General features: G+C 35.9%; 1 protein-coding gene and 1 long non-coding RNA gene across 2 annotated transcripts in view; both read right to left on the bottom strand.

Moving 5' to 3' along the window:
• Positions 1-20,057, bottom strand: part of LOC130890771 (zinc finger protein ush) — a 181,244-nt gene that overhangs the window by 160,557 nt on the left and 630 nt on the right. The gene's annotated exons all lie outside the window — the stretch shown is intronic.
• LOC130890772 (uncharacterized) lies at positions 15,023-15,929 on the bottom strand. Its single transcript, XR_009058785.1, has 2 exons — positions 15,314-15,929; positions 15,023-15,133 (listed from the first exon to the last, which is right to left on the bottom strand). It is a non-coding gene; the product is annotated as an uncharacterized LOC130890772 (long non-coding RNA).

Here is a 20,057-nt window from a genome sequence, read left to right as displayed (position 1 = left end):
GGGTATCTAGATATCTTGTCTATACACGTCCCAAAAACACGTTTCCGTCACTATTTTAGTATTTGTGCAGTAGCTGTTTGAAACGAACGTGTTTTTTTCTCGTGCCAAAAAACATCAAAAACAACGTATCAATCTCAAATATCGCGTTAAATTGAAAAAAACTCCGGCTAAGTGCTATAAATTGTTGCTAGAGGCATATGGGGACAATTCTCTATCTCGGGCGCGTGTTTTTGAGAAGTGTAAGCGCTTTAGTGACGGCTGAGAGAGCAAAGAAGATGACCAGCGCCCAGATCGCCCTGTGATTATTTCAACTTCGAAATCAGTGACCAAAAACAACCAAATAGCGCATGTTGGTGCCAAAAATCTGACTCCCGACCAAAAGCTCTTGCGTCAACGGGTCTGCTCAGATTTCCTTGAAATATTAGAAAAAGATCTGCTTTGAAAGGGACCCGATTTGGAGTCGATGGAAGCGATAAAGCAAAAAACGGCAGAGCTCCTAAAGACACTCACCAAAGAAGACTTCCAGCACTGCTTAATAGCCAGATCTCGTGTTACAAATTTCAACACCTCACTCAGCAAAGGTCCAACTTCTTTAATCCGTCTGAAAATACTTTTTCTCGAGGTTTCCGTGATGGAGCTGATCTCCTCTTTCGACTATCAGAGATAGTGATCAATAAGCTGCGTTGAGCTTGAGATTTTGGAATGCCGTGGGGATCTCAATGATCTAGGTTGGATTTTTGATTAGATATTCTCACAATGCTCCTATAAAAAGCACGTAAAGAGAAAGAAAGAAAGAAAGAAAACAGCAATGCAATCAAAAGCCAAATCAAACATAAACTACCGGTCAATAGTTTTAGCCCACCTTACAGGTACACAACAATATTTATATTTCAAAGAATATACAAGTATTGAGCACAAAGTTTTGTCCAGGATAATAAGAAATGAACTGGGATCAATTAATATCCAAGAAGTCGGTGAATATCGCAGTAGATTTACCAGATTTTTACTTTAAAAACAATTCATAGCAAAAATCAAGACCAAAATCTAGAACTTTATCTAATATTCATGGATTATTATGAACAAGCTTACGATACAATAGAGAAGACAAAGTTGTATGAGGCTTAAGAGTCCTCAGAAAACTTATAATAAAGGTGAAACTTTACGTTTTAACATTAGAGGTAATCATCACAAGACACAAGGTTTGATCTATCTCCGGAAGCATCAAATTTTAGCAACTGGACAAGGAATCAAAAAGATTTGGCCTGAGTGAATAGCGAAAACAACAGCAAAGAAAGAATCAGGTTGAAAACAGACCTCTCAGAACCGAAAACGAGGAATATCATTATGAAAAGGTTGAGTCCTTCGATTATCTAGGTTATGAATACGGAATATGAACTGAAAGAGCTAGAAAATCGGGTACCAAAGGGTAATAGAATAATGAGGTCCTTGAATAATATTCTTAAAACAAAAGCAATCTCCAAAGGCCGACTGTACTGTATAGATGTGAATCCTGATTGCTAACCAAGAAGTGTGCTGAAAAAATAGAAGTTTGAGAAAGGAAAATACTGGAGGGTGTGAAAATTAACAATGGAGGAGAAGAAGAAATGGTTGGGTCATGCGTGCAGAATGTATACAAACAGAATTGTCAAGAGAGCACGAATGGAGGGACGGGGAATTAGATGAAGAGGCGGTTCGAGAAGAAAATGGAATGATAAGAGGACAGAAACGGATGGAGATTTATAGTAAAAAGAATAGAGGAAGAAGAACTAAACAGAGCTTAAAGATTTTGACAAATGTGTTTAGTCAGTCCAAAAGATACCTTCGCATACCCAAAGTATTGTAGCAATCAATTTTTTGACGTTCTTTCAATGCCACTCCATAGAATTAACTTGGGTTGTCAGATCATCACAAGTTTCATCACCCGTTTCAATTGATCGGGATAAACTTTCTTACTCCTCGCGACAGAGTTGTAAAAATCGCTAGCAACATTCTAGGTTGCTTTTGCACTGCCCTGAGAATTTGAAGCACCTTAGCCGCCTTGCACGAATTTTTATCATATTTAAATGCCTATTTGGGATCGTTAGAACATTTGGTATGCAAATACCAGTCTGTACAGCTATTTCTTCTATTTTTAAGCGGCGGTCACAGAATTTCTTCCATTACCTATACAGAAAACCTCAGAGTTGACAAAGGGGCCAGTCCTGGGAAGCCTGTATTGGCCAGGCGACTTAACTCAGCTTCGGCCATACCAATGATTACCCAAGCTTGGGCCAAGCCTGGATATCCCAGCATTGACCATTCATTTACAATCCAGGATTAGGCCAAGGTTGAGCCGATCCCGGTTAACCCAGCCTTGGCCATTCATTGGGGACCCATGTTTTTATTATGGGTCTCATCAATCCGATCTCTAGTTTATTCAGTGTGTGTGTTTCTTATCACATTTATTATTATTTATTACTGCTAAAAGTAACCATGTCTGATGCATATCTTCGAGTTCAAAGATAGTGTTTTACCAAGACTGGGCCAAGCCTGGCTAACAAGCTTGGTCCAGGGTTCTACATAGTTGGGATAAGCTTGGACCCTTGGAACTTTCCCCAATGGGTAATTTAATGTTTTCTGGAGTAGTCACCAATTTGTAAACAGCTTCCATTCTGTTTTTTACTTGTATTGGTGTTAATCTTCCTTTAGTCAAAAGTTTTTATAGATAAGATGGATGGAAGAAGCAACAAGTTCAAACTTTGTGTAAAGTTTGTAATCGAATCGTGCATAAAGATTTTTGAGACCGCGCTCTATTTACTATATAGGGCCTAGAGCCTTAGGTTTTATTACATAAGAATAGACGTTATATAAATCACGTTGTCGGATATGCAATTCACGTGCCCTAATGTGCAAACTCTACGCAAAATTACCGTAAATATTTCAGACATAATTAATTGAAGGAAAATGAATGTCGCATTGGATTCTCTGGCAGTTAACCAACAGTCGATTAGCGGCAGCTAATGAAACGTCAGTTAAAGACACGGTATCGCGTATTTCTTAGTTTTTTACTACCGCTGCTTCTACAAATTCTATAGGCTGTTAATCTCGCTCGAGACAAAACTCTAAGTTATCCTCCTCTACTCGGGCTGTTCTTGTCAACGCGAAACTAATTGTTTCACATCACACATTCCTGTTGGGCCGCACATGTTCCATTTTATACAGGGTCCGTTCACATATTATTCTCAATTGAATCACTTGCTATGTAAAAACGATACTTTACATATTTTGACTGTTTTTATATACACCAAAACACATATATCACTAAAGTTAGCAGGCTGAACAAACAATAAGCGGAAAATTAAATGCTATATTACGAAAATCAACTTTAATGTGGAAAATCGGTAGATAAATGAAGTAGAATGCTTTTCCGAGTTTTCTCGCAAAGGTAGACGTGCAGAATGGTTTCTGTTTCGTTATGATAGTGACATACTCAGATTTGTGTCTTATCAATGTATAATACACCAGCAGTAATTCTGTGGAGAGTAGGAAGAACTTAGATCGCATGCACTTCGAAAGGGACTGTTCAGATTACGGTCAGAAGATTCGGACGATCTGTGGCTTCATACAGACAAGAATTGGATTAGCAAAGGCATTGGTGAAATTCTACAAAGTAAACATTATACTGAACACAAAGATCTCACATTACATTTGTGAAATGCATGAGGATGCATTTGAAATCTATCTGTCTGTGATAACTCTTTCCACTACGGGAAATATTTGACCTTTCTTTCCCAAATAAGTATAGGCCTGACGCAAAGCTGTAATCGGCAGCAATCGAAGCACTTTCATGCGCGATCTAAAACCAACTGGCGTTGGCTCACTTCGACACATATTCGCGAAACAAGTTTCGAAATGAGTACGATGGCGAGACTCGTTTCGAGCAATTCCTCTTTAGCTAATTCCACTATCATTAAAATATTTTAACGTTTCTTGCTCCCACAGTACAACAATATGTGATGATCTTATGATCAGTAATCACCTTTCTTAGGTTTGTTAATAATAGTGATAATTAGGGGTAACTGAAAGGTTATCCACCACTATCAGTTAGCCATCGCACCTCAACCGATACACATCTCCGTTATCAACAAACAAGAATTCTACTTGAAGATGACCACAACAAGACATAAAGGTGCTCAAGCGGTCACCCTCTTGCGATAAGACCAGAATATGAGTCAGTCTGGTAACTTTCATCGAAAATGCTATTCCAGAAAACAAAGGTGCGTATCCGAAAGAACATCAGGCCCTCTCTGGTGTTCAAGTTCGACAAGTGCTTGGATAAACGCGAGGAGTGACTGTAATTGGCTGGACAATTAGAAGGAGACTTATTAAGGCAGCTAACTTTGAGCTACCGGTCCTAGCACAAGCAGCAGTTACCCTGGTTTGTTTACAGACTCGTTACTTAATAATCACATTTTCCGATAACTTTCGGTTCGGAAAGCTTTTTTGGTACGGTGGTCGGGCTTCAGTTGCGTTTATCTGATGGTGTCTTCGAGTTTCTTCAATGTAGAACTTTTAAGCTCGACTAATCAGAATATTGGGATTTCAAACGTATTTTTGCAAATAGATCTCAATTGTATTTTGGTATAAAATATAAATATCGATTGAAAAAGGATTAGATTTGAGGTAAGAAAGAATCTAATCCTTAAAGTTCGTCGTATACGGTAAATATGGCATATGTTCTATTTAATCTTCATGATTATCAAATTTCGTGATTGAAAATTCTAAAAAGCTCATTAAATACCCTTCCGAGACGAACCTTTATCTCCCGCACAAAGATAATTTCTCGGAAATGGTTCATTTGGTATCGTTTAAAAGGAGGATGTGAAGGAGTACTAATAATTGCTGGGTAAATATTTTTACTGTAACAATACATGCCCCGTACCTGTATGTATCTGTTTGAAATCGAAAGAGAGAGCCCCAACCAAGTTATCATACCATATGATGCCAGATGGGCGTTTACCGGACGAAACGTGCTCCATGGGCGGGGCTCGCACTTCATGAACCCAGATTGAATGTTCGTCTTGTTAACTTTCTGATTTATTGTCAGATTTATAAGACGCCAACGGCCAGCAGTCTAATTTAGTAATGGCAGGATAAAATGATTTGATAAAAACGATGCCTTAATAGTTTTGACTTTATCTACCTGTAGGCATTGTAATGTTTAATTACGTTACTTCAATGTGAATCAATAAAGCTTGAAATTTAATTTGAAACTTCGACCAGCTCTATTTTATTGATTTATTTCTATTGAATCGCAAATTGATTGCGAATAAAGCGTTTTCCATCTAATGTGGTTTTAGTGGACTGTTGAATATTCTGCTTTAGGTCTCACGCCTTCAATGGGGCAAAATCAGAACGTAATGGGTCACTAAAATCTTATTTCTAAAACAAAACAACAAAAAAGAAACTATTTTTATACCACTCAATTTTTTTAAGTCATTAGACAGATATTTCTTCAAGGCATTAAAATAATTCTGTTAGGAAGCCTGTAATTTATTTTCAAGGGCCAAATTCCAACGACGAATTAACAGATTACAATTCGGACATTTACCTACTGGTTACTGCATGGGAGAAATCTGCTACTATAAAAAACGAAGTATTATCTTTCAACGGGTGTAGTTCGGTTCGATCCCTCAGTCATTCTAGATTTTACTTATCTAACAGACGTGGACGTGAACAAACCTCTACAAAGACTGCAGTTGACTTCAATAGCCAAGTTGTTAATATGCATCCGTTTCTCTTCTACAAGATCCCACCTGCGGGAATATTCAATCCAAAAATTCTTCTCTGTTAAGATATTATACTTTTGTAATATAATTTTGGACGTAAAGTTTTTTATTTCAAAATATTTTTAACTTTGTTAAATAATATATAAGTATAAGTTTAAATATAAAATCGATAAAACAAACCCAAAATATATTAAGTTAAGTAGTAGGTAGTTTATTTCTCTCCGATCCTTAACATTGTAAGATTGTATATCTCTGAAACTCTAATATAAATGAAATAATCCTTCAGTTAATAATGTATTTTAGATCTTTTTTATAAAAACACCGTTAATTCATAATCCCAACACCGCTAATGAAAAATGTTGGATTACATATGTGCTGTTGAATCTACAAGAAAACGCAGTAAGCAGCTCACTGCTGTTTTAACAGACCCTGAAAATATTTCAATGAAAAAAGAATGATAGAATTGCTTTAAAAACAGAAAAAAAACCACAATGAATAACATAATTATAGGTAATAGTAATAAGTAATAATTAGTATATAAGTTGTGTATGAGTCCATAGCAAAAATTAAACCAGTATGCAAAATGTCCAGAATTAAATATTATCATTATTAGTCATTTACAGAGTAAAAGGCACTTTCCAGTAAATATACCCTCAAATTATTGCGGGAAAAGATGATATCGATTTGATTTCAATTGGCAAGTGATTGGGCATTTTTTACATTGTAAAATATTGAGCCCTTAACTAATTCTGAACGTGTAGTAGGTAGGTAAAGGTCGAGCTCCGCGTTCCTAAGTGGATAGCCGTGTAACGTCCTTAAATTGGCTAAGCAAACGAATTCAAAGTCCTAGCTATTTAGTCCGAGTAAATATCTAACAGCTCTCTTTTGTAGTTTGAAGATGCGTTCAAATTGAATACTCCAGAAGGAAAGGGCATATCGGAAATATGACTCAACAAGGGCATAAAGGATATGGATGAAACTTTTGTTTTAGAAACGTTGATACAGAGAATCATGATTTAGGGGTGATTAGGATCATTAAATATGGTCCTATGAAGTGCCGCGAGATCAGGGTTGTTCCAAGAGAAACTATGTGAGTTTGTTTAAGTTATTTCGAATACTAAATTAATTATGCCCCGATTGTCCTCGATTTACCCTACCTTCATCCACTTTACTACTAAAATAGTTGTAGCTGTAAGGTAAAGAATGTACTTATTGAATTGAGTTGAAATAAAATAATAATTATCTTATTCAGTTGACGGAATTAATTAAAAATCGTAAAAATTTGAAACTACTTTATACGTTATAAAATTTATATAGTGATGTTGTTTGTATTAGGTCTTGTAAGCGGGCATGTCTGGATTCTTATTCTCGTGTTGTTTCTGCCAAGACAACTTGTTATCTGACACGAACCGGCTGTCGCTATTCTCTCTTTCTCCATGCGGAGAAGAACTCTTCAATAATTCTTAAGCGGTATCGGACCTCATCGCCGAGGAAATCTCAACGTTGAACACTCCACATTCGAATACACACAACCAATATAGTTTTAGACCAGGTCGTGACTCAACATATGAGAGAATAAAATGTCTAACTTACATCTCAAATATCAATTTAATTCATATAGACAAAACAAATTACTTATTTTGTCAAAGTACAGTTAAGTGCGGCTAATACGAACTAATTGGGACCGAATACTGTTCGGATTAGCCGAAATAATTGAAATAATCGAAAATAATGCACAAAATCCAGTTTCAATGGTGCAATTCAATGCACCAAGCATTACAGACACCATATGAATACATGACAATACTGGGCGCGAACTGTACGCACTTCTAACCGAGACTGTACCCCCCACCACCACCCACCGCACTATGACTTACCCCCAACTCAAGAACAAACATAACCTAAATCTAGTCTGATTTTGTTTGTACTGCGATTAGATTGGAGCTTGTTGTGCAAGTGTGAGAATACAGTACTGTAGTGTTTTTTGTTTGTTTTTTTATTGTTTGAAAGATTAGTGTTTTGAAGTGTGAAAGGAAACGGCGACTGAACGTAAACATAACACCTCAACCCTTAAAAATAAACTGGAAACCTTTAAACGTTTTAATATCACAGTATCACAAATCTAGCAAAAGAGTTAAACGTTGGCAAAGCCACAATATATGACTGGAATAAAACCGCGCGAAGCTTCTATTTGCACAACGTCGTCTGAGGCAACTCTTGGAAATCGGCAGCGGCGCTCTCAGTATAACAAAGTTGACGAAGCACTTTTTTCTTTGGTTCTTCCAAGAAAGAAAAAAGGGAAACCTTCAAGTGGACCTATTGTTCAGGAAAAAGCTATACAGTTGGTTGGTTGAACCGATGGAAAAAGCGCCAGGGTATACGCCAGTGAACTATAACTCGAGAACAGCTTTCTTCTGATCATGTTGCTACATTTTTCAATTTCATAGTTAAAGGAAATTATTCGCCCCAAGAAATTTTTAACGCCGACGAAACCGGCCTCAATTTTCGAGCTCTGTTAACAAAAAGCTTAGCTTCCAAAGCAGAAACTCGTGCTCCAGGGTTTAAGATGACTAAGGACCGAGTAGCATTAATGGTGTGTTCTAATGCTGCCGGTAACCATAAAACTTCCTCTCCAAATGCATAAAGCCTCGAGACTTCAAACAAGTCAACATAAGGTCACTTCCAGTTTATTATAGACATGAGAAAAGAGGCTGGATGGATGGCAAATTATTTAAAGAATGGTTTCATGATCAATCGGTGCTTTCTATTAAACAGTTTAGTAAGGAAAATGATCTAACCCCACGTACTATCCTTTTGATTGAACTTACCAGCGGCGAGCTAAAAGCAGCCTTTTACCATCAAATGTTGCATCTTTACTACAGCCAATGGACCAAGAAGTTTTGGAGGCGCTGAAGTTGAAGTACCGAAAACGGTTTTAGAAATATTTAATTGAAGACGATACCATCCCTTTGGTACGAAAGATTAAAGAAAAAAGCGTAGTATAGCATTCCAAAAACGGAGATGATAGAGTCCAAACCGTTGCAAACGAGATAGACGAATGGTGCAAAACATTAAAAAGCCAAGCCGTTCTCTACAAAACAAAGAAGGAACCAATGACCGGACCGGAATATAAAAATTAACGATGAAGGTATCGACTGAGCAAAAAAGGCCAAATCCCTAGAGGTAACCTTAAAACAAGGTTTCATTCTCAACGAACACGTGAAAAAAACTCTCGACAAAGTGAGACAATCGAGAACAAAACTATGCGGATTAATCGATAGAAGATGCAAGCTAAAGACAAGTACAAAACAAAGAAGTATTGAATGTCCGCTGGCCAATGAGAAACGAGGAATTATACGGAGAAACGGGATCGCAAAAAGTATTGGACATCATAGACGACAGGGCAGAGAAGCTATTCGAAGAGCTGGCAACACATCCTAACGAGAAGTTAAGGGAATTCATCAGGTACACCAGAGAGGATTATAGGAAACACGGGAGGCCGAGAACACAACAGGATCGATAGGTTAAGTTAAATAAGTACGTTTTCCGAGTTAACCCACACGAAAACACCCCCCGATACGATAACTCAGCACTTCATAAGCAAGTGCAGGTCGGAGGACCACTCGGATTAGATCTTTTCTTGCCGAAGAAAGTTGGAAAGAGTTTACCCAAGGCAGCGATAACACATTCAGATAACCAAGAAGACAAGAGTGTATAGCCAACGGGCTAAGTCTTAACACAAAGATAAGACCTCAAGAATCTCCCGTAGAACTCAGGGAAGAGGAAGGAGTCTACGAGCGAAATTGCGACGCGAGGTTATGTCGAAATGACAGGGTGTGGTAGAATGTACTTCTTCGCATCCATCCAAGGATTTATCCGGTGGTGGATGCTTAGAGGAACGGACGTGTGTGTGTGTGAGAGAGTAGTTAGTTGAATGTGGAAGATACGCAACAATTCTGTCCGTATTAAGTTACACATAAATTATAAGAAGTATTGTTAATTAGCGTAATGAAGTTTTAAGTTTAAATTCAACTTGTACAATTTTATCTGCGATTCTTTACCAGCGAAACGTTACAATATAAGTTATATATACTCGTGAGAAAATTTGTTGTACTAGTATGTAATTTTGTATTAATAATTAATCTTTTTAGTTTAAACAATAACTCAATAAACTGTTTTCACTTCACGATATCCAAGTAAACAAAGCATCAAGTTTGGAAAATTATCGAAGATATATCAGATAAAGAACTATGTCCGTTATTAATCCTCAACTAATTGCAATAGAATAGACAATCGGTTTATTAAACATTCATTAACATAACTAACGATTATCATATTATTAAATCATTATTATCATTATTTTGTTGTTTGAAATATCATCGCGATAACATGAATGTTTCCCGTTCAAAGCATAAGAACAGAAATTCACTTCGAGTGAGATTCGGTAGACATTTATCGAACAGAAACCGAATATCTAGGAAAATATTAAAGTTAAAAACAACAGGTATCTGTTCTGAAAATCACTCAGTAAACATATGTTACTTTTAGATAACTATATATCATTTAAACGTGACGTTCTTTTAAAAAAAAACAAATGCCGTATTAAAGATTTTTAGATAATTCCAAAAAGTCTCGACGATCATCAACTAAACGCATATTTTCAACGTAGAAGTTTGCGGATCCAAGAGGAGAAGAAATCTACGAGGCAATAAGTTTTATACGAAAAAACTATGTCTTTCTATTGTCAATGTTGTCAAAAGGACATAAAGGACAAAACAAATTTGGATTAACACCAACAGAAATTAAAACCAGAATGGAGGCTGTTTGCGGTGACTTGTCTCCATATTTTGGTAAGATTGGTAAGATCATACCGGTGACGAGGTTTGATATATAGGTTGAGTTGGAGGTGAGGACTCATGCAACCATTCATTGCTGAAAAAAAAAGGGATACAGGTCTGAAAAACTGATTCTACAGCTTAAATTGGACAAAAAGGAGAATTGAAACGAGAAAATCGCATAAAGAGCGTATAATTTAAAAAAAAATTGATTGTAATAACACGGAGAGTTTGAAACGACATCTAGAATGAGCCTAACTTACTCTAACCTAACCTAAACTAACCCAATCGTTTGAAAAGACATCTAGAATGAGCCTAACCTACTCTAACCTAACCTAACCTAACCCAATCGTTTGAAAAGACATATAGAATGAGCCTAACCTACTCTAACCTAACCTGAACTAACTCAATCGTTTGAAAAGACATCTAGAATGAGCCTAACCTACTCTAACCTAACCTAACCTAACCCAATCGTTTGAAAAGACATCTAGAATGAGCCTAACCTACTCTAACCTAACCTAACCTAACCCAATCGTTTGAAAAGACATATAGAATGAGCCTAACCTACTCTAACCTAACCTGAACTAACTCAATCGTTTGAAAAGACATCTAGAATGAGCCTAACCTACTCTAACCTAACCTAACCTAACCCAATCGTTTGAAAAGACATATAGAATGAGCCTAACCTACTCTAACCTAACCTGAACTAACTCAATCGTTTGAAAAGACATCTAGAATGAGCCTAACCTACTCTAACCTAACCTAACCTAACTCAATCGTTTGAAAAGACATCTAGAATGAGCCTAACCTACTCTAACCTAACCTAACCTAACCCAATCGTTTGAAAAGACATATAGAATGAGCCTAACCTACTCTAACCTAACCTGAACTAACTCAATCGTTTGAAAAGACATCTAGAATAAGCCTAATCTACTCTAACCTAACCTAACCCAATCGTTTGAAAAGACATCTAGAATAAGCCTAACCTACTCTAACCTAACCTAACCTAACCCAATCGTTTGAAAAGACATATAGAATGAGCCTAACCTACTCTAACCTAACCTGAACTAACTCAATCGTTTGAAAAGACATCTAGAATGAGCCTAACCTACTCTAACCTAACCTAACCTAACCCAATCGTTTGAAAAGACATCTAGAATGAGCCTAACCTACTCTAACCTAACCTAACCTAACCCAATCGTTTGAAAAGACATATAGAATGAGCCTAAGTTACTCTAACCTAACCTGAACTAACTCAATCGTTTGAAAAGACATCTAGAATGAGCCCAACCTACTCTAACCTAACGTAACTTAACCTAACCTAATTTAACATAAACTAACCTAACCTAACTCAACCTAAAAATTGTTTTTTTCCTTTTATATTCGAACATTTCATTATAATTTTAGATTTTTAACATTTTTCGAATTTTGCATGCTCAGAAAACTTTGAGTTTTATAGAAGCCCAGAGTACATTATAATGGTCAAAAAATCTGATTGATATAGCTGCTTCCGCAAGTTTATTTTCCATATATAGAGTCCCAACGCTCATCTCATCTTACATACCAAACCACTACCATCCGTCGCCGGCATGATATGGTAGTCTAGCCCATATTTTTAACAATTAAAAATTGGTTTATTGCTAGTGGCGAGAATAATTAGAAGGGAGATCCTGTGACGTTGAATCTGTGAATCACATTTCAGAAGCAACTGTTCTAAGGATCCTACATGAGCATTTAAATATGACAACAGTTCGTGCAAAGGCGGGTGCCTCCAATTCTCAGTGCAGTGCAAAAGCAACCAAATGTTGCGAACGATTTTTAAAGCTTTGCCACGAGGACCAAGAAAGTATAATTCGATCAATTGTAAAGGGTGATGAAAATATGATACGACATCCAAAAGAGATTCCATGGAGTAACATAGCAAAGAAGAATTGGTTCCATAAAAAGATAAGGTCAGGAAAAGCACCAAAAAAGTGTTTGCTACAATATTTGAAGACGTACCTTGGATTACAAAGTAAAAAAATATGCATCCACCAGATGCTTTGGGAACAGAAAAAGTTCAAGGCGGCCTCGCCCAAAGATAGCAGCTCAGATCAATTAATCTAGGGATCTACCTTTGAGGACTTCTATAATGAAAAGGAAATTGAGAGAAGCTTACTTTTTTGGAAGGGTGAACTTCTTTTAAGACGCAAAATGAAATTGAGTGGTTGCATTGGACCAAAGAACTGGACGAAGAGTGGGAGACAATTATATGGAGTGATGAGGGTTTTGGGATTAAGAGAAGAAAGTTTTTGCGCAGGTCAAAGGTAAAACCGATGTTAGATCCATGCGTAAATCGAACTGTAAAACACGGGGAGGGTTTAATGATGGTTTGAAGCTATTTTGGAGAAAGTAAGACTTTCGATACAGAAGGTATCCAGCGCTTAATTGGCAAAAAATCTATCTCCCAGCACTATAACGCTCCTAAGCATTCTTCGAAGCGGTGCAAAGAATATTTGGAAGAATTGGGAAGGAAGAATGTACTAAAAGGGAAGATTTGGCCGTCACCGTCGCAAAACATAGGGTGGGTAAAAAATTTTGAGCCGTAGTGCACGTATACTATAAATAGTAGACGTTCCAATAAAGCTAATCTTCAAAATCATCTTAACGCATAAATTTTTTACTGGAGAGAGAATGTTATTGCAAAAAATTAGTGCAATATTAACCAACATTCTTAGCAATTTTCAATAATCATCGTTTGATAAATTTTAACGTATAAATTACATCATTTTTATAATTGTTATACTGGCTGTCCTTATCTCAGATTTATCTCAATAATAACACAAAAAATAAAACGAAATAGAAACACGTACTAGTGCTATTTCGTGCTTTTAAAAAGAGATGGAAAATCAAAAGAAATGGTTGTAGTTTATCGCAGAAATCAAAGTTTCTCCGAGTTCTACTTAGATATTTTTCTCGACTGGGTGGTAGTCTGCACTGTATCTCCCTCTGTTTAGTTCTTATCAGACCTTAGGGATTTCAATGAACCAAAACAGCGGTGCAGGAACGATATTTATAAAAGGATTAATGAATTAAAGTCTAACAATACCAGGGGTGTCTTAAAAGTTTCCGACATCAACCTGATAACGTTAGATATTATAAAGATAATTTGGGAAATACATTTGCGCGTGCGCTGAGAGATTTTCACCAACTTTTCAAACCAATTTGAACGCTTATTTTCTATTTGATAATAGTTTATATTTGATAAGTGAAAATTTTAAGTTCGGATAGGCCAAAAAATGCGACAACCAACGATGTCATCGAAATATTTTTCCAAATGTTATTGGACGACCTCAGTTTAAGTCAAAAGCGATTACAAATGAAAATTTCCCAGGCCTCATTGCTTTTATTATTTCAGTGTACAATTTTGACATTCTCTGTAATAATTTCGGCAAATAATCAGCGTCTATTTGGTTCCATTCGTTTTTCAGTATATTCCGTAAGATTTGAAGGGGATGCAAGACACTTCTTTCTGACCTACCTGTCTAATTTGTCCCACAACAACTATGACGACGCTTACACTACTTTCAGTACATTCTTCCTTTCCAATTTTTCCATATAGATAGAAATATTTCTATCAAACGTCATTTTGAAACACACGAATTTAAATGTTTTTACTAGAATTAATATTTCCCAGACGATGAATGAATAAGTATTCTGGTAAGTAAGCTGGAAATATATATTAAAGTTAGTTAACTTTGGTGTTTGATTGCCACATTCCCAATAAGAAAACTACTTTCCTGGTTAATGCCTCGACGAATATTGAATTACAAATCATCTGAAGAGTGTGATGTATATCGATATTAACATCCCCAACGGCTCGGAAGGAGAGGTTGTAACTAGTTTCGACGTTATTATATCTCATCAGAGCAGTTTAACAACCCTTGTTCGGGCTTGAGACCCGAACTGAAGACAACTTCAAAGAGATAGATGACATTTACCTCTGAAACATTCTGTACTTAACTAAAAGAAATTTTTGTAAAATAAACGACGATACGTGAAGTATTTTAATAAAACTACATTAGAATTCGTTTAAAATAAAATATGTTTTACATATCTAGATGATATATATATGAAAACTGCCACAAATGATGATAAAACGATATCTTTTATTTAACTAGTTGGTACAAAAATACATCATTATCTTATCAAGCATAGATAATAAACTTGACGATAACACGACTAAAACGGAGTCATTAATTACAAGTCTGCATGTATATACAGAGGATCCATATGTTTTTTTACTTTTAGTCCAGTTATTCTGATTTTGTTTTACCACGTATAACATAACGTAGTTTCTAATATACAACAAGATTTTTACTTATATCAAAATTTGTTACTTTAAATTTTTCTAAACTTATTCTGACAACTTCTTTCAACTTTTCTTTCTCTATAGTCGTACGTTGCTTCGATCTTCTCAGCCGCTAATCGAATCAAACGCCTTCTTCACCTGACTATAAAACCAGGTACCCAATTGACCTGAAGACATACCTAACTATATCTTCAATGCGCTTGCTTCATACTAGCTCCGATGCATCATTTGTCAAAAAAAAGTTGCAATAACTTCTCTTGAAACTGTCTTAACCGTTATAAATCTTCCTGATGATTATAGGGGCCATTGGGGACGTTCTAAGCCACCATTCCAGGTACCCAATTGACCTGAAGACATACCCTAGCTATATCTTAAATGCGCTTGCTTCATACTAGCTCCGATGCTTACTTTGTCAAAAAAATTAACAATCACTTCTCTTGGAACTGTCTTAACCGTTATAAATCTTCCTGATGATTATAGGGGTCATTGTGGACGTTCTAAGCCACCATTCGATTCTAGCACCATCTTCATCGAGTTGTCGTCAACAAAAATTCTAACTGAAAATATGCACAACAAGTAATAAAGCTGCGCTAGCGGTCACCATATTGCGACAAGTCGGGGAGAAGTGGCCAGTGCATCGAACATAAGTCAGTCTGCAGTTTCCAGAATTACAAAGAAACTGGTAACTTTCGTCGAAGACGCGATTCCAGAAGGAAAAGGTGAATATCCTAGGAAAAAGATCGATTAATTGTTAGTACATCGCTGTAACATCGGGCTCTCACTGGTTTTTAAGTCCATGACTAGCTCAGAGAAACGCTAGGAGTAGCTTGGGCAGTTAGAAGACTTAAGGCAGGTAACCTAGTGTCAAGGTTACCTGCAGATTTGCCAGAGAAAGCGCTCATTGGTCTGACGAACAACGAGAATCAGTTCTCTTCTGAAATGAAAGCAAAGTGCGCCTGTTTGGTAGTGATAGAAGAGGACGAGTCTACAGAAGACCTGGAGAGATTCGCGCAGTGTTAAATAGAGGAGGTTCCTGGATGGTTTGTGCAGGCATTTCAGTGGATGCAAAATCTGAGTTGTTTTTTATTGAAACTGGCGATGGAGCTGGGGTATTAGCCCGGAAAGTTTGTGGACCAGCCACTAGAAGTGGAGGAGGACTCATCACCTTCCATTCGAATAGTGAAAAGTTGAGCTGTGAATCAAACCACGTAAATTGGGGTTTGTCTATATATAGACATTCCTGAGTGATGATAATAATAAAAATGAACAATTTTGTTTAATTACGCTTCTTGTGAACGACGAAGTAAGCTTTGAATCAGTTTCTGCGTTAGCATTGTGATAAACTGAACTGAAATAGTATGTAAAACCTCAATAAAGGCCTCTACTTGTCCAGATTTGGTAGTGGTTAAACGAATTGGGATATTTACCAATCAAACATTCGTTAAATCATTACAGTCTAAACGATCCACCTTATCAACAAACTATGGTTTTTATAAGTATACCGGTTATCTCTTCGGGCAAAAGGAAAGATAACCTTATTTCAGATAGATAAAGATAACTTGTATCAAAGTCAATTCTGATAAATAATTCATAAGAAAACTTTCAAATCGAATGCGATATAAAATATTCTTGCTTGCTTATGTAATTTGTTGGCCAATTTATTTTCGATAAACAACTTTGCATGTTGTATAAAAATCTGATAAGAAATGTCGTACATTGAAAACTCGGTTCATCCACCAAGTTTTATAAAGGAGGGTGAGATTCTTAACCCAAGAAAAAACATCGAATCATATTGTTCTTTACTATTGTTGATATGGAAACTAATAACTTCTTATTTATTCAATCTTTATAGGCCATAGTCGATGTTTATTATTCTTTAACTGTAAATTATTTCTTCGATGTTTATGATTGTAGTTTAGTCTCAGTTAGAGGCAAGAACGTGCAAATTCAACTTCAAAAATGGGTAAAACCCAGTAACTATCGTAAATAAATCGCAAGTTTTCATAGTACAGGCAAAAGCAACCGTACTAGAACGTGAAAAAATATGCAGGGCGGCCTCGAAAAACCAAAACTGCTGAAGATAAACGTATTATAGTGATCAGAACGACTCACAGACCCAGAGAATGCAGCTCAGATCAATGAATCTTTCGATCTGCTTTTGAGTACTTCTACAATGAAAAAGAGATTGAGAGAAGCTGATTTTTTTGGAAGGGTGGCATTGAAGAGTGATCCATGTGTAAACCCGACTTTAAAACACAGCGGAAGCTCGATGATGGTTTGGGGATGTTTTGGAGGAAGGGCGACTGGATACCTGGTAAGAACTGGAAGAATTTTGGGAAAAGAAGGCGATCAAAAATGTGCGTGGGATCATTTGGCTAAGAAGAAAGTTTTGCTTCATCAATACATTGCACCAACTTACAAATCCGTTATTGCAATGACCGAAATTAATGAATTAAAGTTTGAATTGCCGCCTCATGTACCCTACTCTCCAGATTTAGCCCCCTTGGAGTATTTCAAGTTCCCAGACTCGAAAAAATGGCTTGGTGGTCAAAGATTTTTCATTAATTGAGAGGTGATGTCGGCAGTTTAGGCTATTTTGAGGAGCTTGACGATTCTTAATCGCTGTGGAATTTATTGAGCTAAAAATATATTCATCCCAGGTACTTCAGGGATCATCCTCGTATTCAACACAATATTTCGTCAGTGCCATTGTATGAAGGAAAATATAATAAGAAAAACTGTCAGAGGTGGAGTGACAACCTACAATCAGGACGAGGAAAGATATGGAAGGAACTAGAAGAAAGAAGATTTCAAGTTAAAATCTTGATTAATTATCACCTGGTATCGGTTTTTCTCGTTCTTCAGTCTTGTAATTTTCTTTCTTTAAAATAAATCGTTTCCGTACATTTTAGAGTTAGTTTGAATCGATCCATGATTTTTTTTGTCATTATCATGGATTTTAAATCATACTGACGAATCTGCAGACCACGTTATCTGTGCCTTGAACTCACACGGGCGAAGTTTAAACTCCTGGGCAAACCCCACAACCTGCCTAACGACATCAAAGGGTTCAAGCCAAGCAATTGATCGGCTTCTCAAAGGACATCGGCTTTTGGTAACGTCAAGTGGGGCACGAAGGGTCTATCTGAAGGCCTATGTGCTCAACGGCCTCACGGCCGCACACACCTACGAACTATGAAATCATACTGAGTCACTGTAAACTACAATTTTTTAAAATATTCATAACGTAATTTTCCTTTTAGCATTGCTTATTACATACTTTAAAATAATATTTACATAATATAATATCTGCAAAGTTTTTTCAACTTTCTTGAGTTAGCGAATTGCAGTTAATAAAACTGTGTACATCAGCATATCCTCATTTTTTGTTTATTATTATTCAAATATTCATTTGAAACCATATATATATATATATATATATATATATATATATATATATATATATATATATATATATATATATATATGTGATGAATTTTTTGTTGTTCCGAATTATTTCAAGGGCTCCGGATTATACCAGACTGTTCTAGGATTTTTCTAGATTATGTCTTATTCTTATTCACCCTGTACATATATGACAGTTAATTTATCGAGTAAGCGCCTTATTACATCGATTTTTTTTAGTTCCTTGTTTGTTTAACATAATTTTTTCAAGGATTTGATATTAAAAACCAAAATAAAAAAATGAAATTAACTAAGTTTTTTGCGATTTTTTTCTTGTTTTTATGAATTACTCCGAGTGTTCTAAGCGTTGTTCAAAAATCTTAATTCTGCCACCAGATTGTTCTACGTTGTTCCAAAATTACAAAAACACGAGAAAAAATTTGAAAAACAGTTTTTTTCAGCATCCCCCACAATTTGTGATAATTTATTCTAGTTGTTTTTGTTCTATAGCCTTAATTACCTAACAGATGTTTTATGAAAAATATCAAAAGGTTCATTATAGATTAGAGACAGTCCATTTTAAATTTCTAGAAAATTTTCACAACAAACTTCACTCCTTATTCGTAAATCCCTTATTTACTCCAACTCATCTAATAAAAATTGCAAAACTTGCAAAAATCTTGATGTACAATCAAGACCTTGCAAGACTACAAAACCGAGACTAACCTGGTCTTGGTCTTGCATTTATCCAATACCTACAAACGAGATAAATAGAGTAAAAAACAGTTCCCCTCAATTTTTAGAGAATTTTTATTGTTTTCTGATTCATTCCGAAGGTTCTAGGCATTCCAAAGTGTCAATTTCCTAACAGTGGGCAAATAACACAAAAAACAAACATTAATGGCCCACTTTTTGTCAGATCAATTTCCAAACAATGTTCAAAATGTCAATTCGCCTAAATATGTTTTTGAAAAAATATCAAAAAGTACCAAAATGCTTTCTTATCTTCGTATCTATGGCTTGTTGTGAATTAGCCATTAAAATCTGTATTTGAGCTGTAAATAACTGTTAAATATACAAGAGCAAACACAACCTTTCATGACCCTCAAAAAACATCACGAAAATCGCTGTACAAAGTGTTCCAATATCCACCCTATTCGCCAGACTTGGCTCCCTCTAACTTAGCATATCTCATGACTTGGTGCCTTCGAAATAAGTTAATAACATTAAAAAATGATAGGGAGTAAAGAATTCTTGAATACTGAAGGACAAAGCTAGAGCAATCCAGAACAACAGAAAAAATGTGATTTTTCGAATACCTGACCCATCTCAAATTGATTTTGAACGATATAAATTCCATAAATGATTATAAATAGATCTCTAATGAGCTCAGATATTGTCTAAGACGGGGAAAAATGCCATTATTCAACATAACGATGGATCGAATTATTGACTAGTCCTCGTACAAAAAGTAGAAAACCAAAAAGATGAATATAACAATTTGTTTCCACTTTTTGACATTACTGTATGTACATACACAATTACTATTCATTTATTATAAATGGACGATAAAAACAATAAAAAATTCTGTTTAGATTTATACAAATGGCATTTTATTTTGTGCCACGTATTTTTGGCGCGCGGAAACGAAACTCGACGTTCAATAATATTATTAATAAAAACTTTTCGTAACATAAC

This window comes from Diorhabda carinulata, chromosome 2, assembly GCF_026250575.1.
Source record: "Diorhabda carinulata isolate Delta chromosome 2, icDioCari1.1, whole genome shotgun sequence".
NCBI classification, from domain to species: domain Eukaryota; kingdom Metazoa; phylum Arthropoda; class Insecta; order Coleoptera; family Chrysomelidae; genus Diorhabda; species Diorhabda carinulata.
Note: the sequence above shows the minus strand (reverse complement) of the source record. Positions and strands in the feature narration are given on the sequence as shown.